Genomic DNA, 4,289 nt, shown 5'->3' with positions numbered 1-4,289 from the left:
CCAATGCCAGCATAAGGACACTTGGAAGTCTCCCTGAGATTTCTGTCCAAGCTGGGAGCTTCAATCCAGCATGCAAATCCGTCTTAGGTCATCTCTGAGTTATAAGAGCCAGGGGGAAAGGCAGAAGTATTCTGACACTGAAAATGCTCTTGAGTTGGTGAAATGAGCAACGCCAGTCCTTGTTTACAAATGTGGAGCTGGACTGTGGTGGATCCATCTCCTCTCAGCAGTACCTGGTGAACTTTAAGGAAAACTTAAGAGTTTAAACATCCTCCATCTGGGAAAGGTGAAAGCCCAGAGCAAGTCCAAAGACAATGAAGTGACAGACCATGTCCCCTCAGTCTCCACTCATCATCTTGCCTCAGGGACCTCACTCTGTTCTTCCAGAGGACAACAGACATGCTGGGGGTTTCTGATATCCAAGAATGCCAGGAGAGACATGGGGGGAGCTTAAAAAAAAAACCTCAGAACTCTCAAACACAGAAGTGTGTCCATGTGTGTTACAGAAGAGGGTGTATGGGAAACTGGCTTTGATTTTGGTTCCAGGCATCTCCGCTACACCTTCACTGTCCTATCTCCATGAGCAGGTCCCCATGTGCAGCCCCAGCAAATGTCCAACAGCAGCTCCATCAGCCACTTCCTCCTGCTGGCACTGGCAGACACGCGGCAGCTGCAGCTCCTGCACTTCTGCCTCTTGCTGGGCATCTCCCTGGCTGCCCTCCTGGGCAACGGCCTCATCATCAGCGCCGTAGCCTGCGGCCAGCACCTGCACACGCCCATGTTCTTCTTCCTGCTCAACCTGGCCCTCAGCCACCTGGGCTCCATCTGCACCACTGTCCCCAAAGCCATGCACAACTCCCTCTGCGACACCACCACCATCTCCTACACAGGATGTGCTGCTCAGATCTTTTTCTTTCTATTCTTCATTGGAGCAGAGTTTTATCTCCTGACCATCATGTGCTACGACTGCTACGTGTCCATCTGCAAACCCCTGCACTATGGGACCCTCCTGGGCAGCAGAGCTTGTGCCACATGGCAGCAGCTGCCTGGGCCTGTGCCTTTCTCAATGCTCTCATGCACATGGCCAATACATTTTCCCTGCCCCTCTGCCATGGCAATGCCCTGGGCCAGTTCTTCTGTGAAATCCCCCAGATCCTCAAGCTCTCCTGCTCCAAATCCTATCTCAGGGAAATGGGGCTTCTTGTGTTTTCCATCTGTTACGGACTCGGTTGTTTTGTGTTCATTGTTTTCTCCTATGTGCAGATCTTCAGGGCCATGCTGAGTATGCCCTCTGAGCAGGGATGGCACAAAGCCTTTTCCACCTGCCTCCCTCACCTGGCTGTGGTCTCCCTGTTTGTCAGCACTATCATATTTTCCCACCTGAAGCCCCCCTCCATCTCCTCCCCATCCCTAGATCTGGCCCTGTCAGTTCTGTACTCGGTGGCGTCTCCAGCCCTGAACTCCCTCATCTACAGCCTGAGGAACCAGGAGCTCAAGGATACCCTGAGGAAAATAATTACTCTATCTTTCCAGAAACAATAAACTCTCTTTTTTCTGCTCAGAAACTTCAGACTGTAACTCTTAACAATCTTGGCCTTTTTCTCCTATTTGTCCATTTTTTCATGGGGATCTTTTCTTAATTTTTTTTCTGGTGTTATAATGTTTTTCATTAATTACTGTATTACTACTCAGCATTTTTACATGAACATCTACTTTTCTTTTGCAACAGAAAGATTTTCAGGAGGCTTGTTCCCAGTGCATTTCAATAAAAACCAGTGGCTGCCCTGGCATGTGTGTCCAAGGCATTTCCTCAGCCCTTCTCTGGCTCTGCAGGGGCAGTGCCTGGGAGCAGAGGTGGAGGGAAGAGGCTCCCAGCACAGCAGCACAGCCAGGGACAATGGCCTTGCCTCTTTCCACACATCTGCTCCTCCCAGCTCCACACTCACCTTCCCAGCCCTGCTGTGGGGGCGAGGCCGGAGTGCTCTGGCAGCTTGGTCACTGTCCTGCTGCGTGTCCGTGCTGTGCCCTCAGGCAGGGACAGGCCATGGGCACTGCTGGGACACAGCTGGGCTCCAGCACAGCAGCTCCACCAGCAATGGGCATCTCCTGAGTGCAGGACAGCAAGGCTTTGCTCCCCTCCAGAGTCACTCTCAGGACTCTCAAGAGGCTCCTTGTGTTCCTTGTTCTCCCAGGGCTCAGAGGGATGAGATCAGGGTCTCACTGGGACCTTCAGGGGACTCAGGTCTGGGTCAGGTTTTGCTTGTGGGTGGCCAGTGCCCATCAGATGGTGAATGGTCTGTGCTGAACCTTCCTGGGGCTCTGCAGCTTGTGCCAGGGCTGATGGCAGGGGAAGGTTTGTCTGGAGGGCCTTGGGAGCTGCCAGGAGAACACAGGGGACCTGCAGGGACACGATGTGGCAGGGACCAGCAGGGAGTGGAGCTCACTGGGCACAGGCCTGGCCAGGCTGGGCTCACCCCAAGATCAAGGACTGAATGTCTGCTGTGAGCCAGGAGAGCTCTGCAGCCCAGGAACACAGCAGGCCCAGGGAAAGGAGTCTGGGCACTGCCCCCTCTGACCCTCAGGGAACTCCCCAGGAGGATCCAGGGCAGCTCCAAGCCCCTCTGGCAGCCCTGGCACAAGGCAGGCACCTCTGAGCCCCCTCCATGGCCCCGCAGAGCCTGTGTGGGAGGGGGTGAGTGCAGGGAGCACCATCAGCTGCCTCTGTGTGCCAGGCTGAGCAGCAGAGCCCAGCAGAGGCAGCCCAGGGCCCCGGGCAGCACAGCCCCCGTGCTCTGCAGAGCAGCAGCCCCAGCTCGGGGCTCTGGGCAGCAGGGCAGGGGCTGCAGCAATGGCTGCTGGGGCCAGCACAGACCTGTTCCCCTGGCAAAGGCTCTGGGGGCAGCTGGCACGGGCCAGGAGCAGGGCAGGAGCCCGTGGCTGTGCAGAGGAGCCCTGGCAAGAGGCTGCCCTGTCCCTGGGCCAGCAGGAGCTGCCTGAGCAGCCCCGGGGCCAACTCTGTGCTGCTGGGCTGGGCAGCGGGGCTGGCCCTGGGCCTGCAGGAGCTGCCCGAGCTGAGCATCTGCTGAGCATTCCAGACACACAGTGGCTGTCCCTGACCTCCAGTGCCTGCAGCTCCTGCTGCAGGGCCAGACCTAACTCTGCTGCTCTGCTGGGCTGGGGCAGGGAAAGGCTGAACTGGGCAGGGCCAGGGAGAGGAAAACAATGGAGCCTTGTCCCAACGAGTCCCCACAGTGACAGAATGGGCTCCATGGTTCCATGAGGGCCCACAGTGTCACAACGGCCCCTTGGTTCCATGGAGCCCCACAGGGTCACCATGGTCCCCTGGTTACAGGAGGCCCTGCAGTGTCACAAGGGCCCCTTGGTTCTGTGGAGCCCACAGGGTCAGTTTTGCCAGTGGGCAGGGTCAGCACCAAAGACACAGACACCAACTGAAGCAATTGTGTCATTTATATAAGGTAAATCTGCAAAACATTACAAATGGAGAAGCTCAGCAAAACACATAATCATTAGAAAATATTTACAAAAGGAGCAGCTCAGCAATGCACCCAACCATCACCACCAAAGATTGCAGCAGTGATTAAGAAAGATCCAGCACCAGTTCCCCTCAGGCTTTACCATCGCCCAGATCCACACAGCAGCTGGGGGAAGCTGTCACAGCCAAGGGCTGCAGAGCCACTCCTGGACACTGGGAATTCCTGCAGGTGCCTCCAGCCACAGGTGAGGCTCCAACCTCGCTGTGAGAGGGCCCAGCTCTGACAGTGCTGAATGAACAAACTGACAGCACTTCTAGTGCAGGAACATCTGCTTTCATCCTCCTCTTGGGTTCCTCCCAAAGCCTGGCCAGGGCCCCAGGAGGAACCAAGGGAGGTGACTTTGATCCTACAGCCCCAAAGAAGGCCAGATTGGGGCCTTATCTGATTTTCAAATACAGAAATTCCACATTTCTCCAGTGAACACATACAGAGATCATATTGCTCATAGTGATTCATTAATGAGTAGATACAAATATAACATTTGGTGGGAAAGGTTATCTAGAGCTCAGCTTTGGCTCAGGGCCTGTTTTTCAGGCCTCACTCAGGACCTGGTACTGAGGCCTTGGGACTTCAACTGGTCCTTTAACTTGCAGAGGAACTACAGTTCATAACAATTCTTTCAATAACACAGTTTAGATTTAGGTATTAGGCATAAAGGCATTGCCTCTTGTTCTTCAGTTTAGTGCTGTTCAGGTTCATTACTCAGAACTATAATTCACATTCCTTTTAAAACAG

The 4,289-nt window shown here is 54.6% G+C and overlaps 1 pseudogene; it reads left to right on the top strand.

Moving 5' to 3' along the window:
• The first annotated feature begins 610 nt into the window (after positions 1 to 610).
• LOC121344676 lies at positions 611 to 1,542 on the top strand (annotated as a pseudogene).
• The last annotated feature ends 2,747 nt before the right edge of the window (positions 1,543 to 4,289 follow it).

Source organism: Onychostruthus taczanowskii, unplaced genomic scaffold (genome assembly GCF_017590055.1).
Source record: "Onychostruthus taczanowskii isolate IOZ18803 unplaced genomic scaffold, ASM1759005v1 scaffold666, whole genome shotgun sequence".
In the NCBI taxonomy this organism is placed as follows: domain Eukaryota; kingdom Metazoa; phylum Chordata; class Aves; order Passeriformes; family Passeridae; genus Onychostruthus; species Onychostruthus taczanowskii.
The sequence above is the reverse complement of the archived record's forward strand: the minus strand, read 5'-3'. Positions and strand labels throughout refer to the sequence as shown.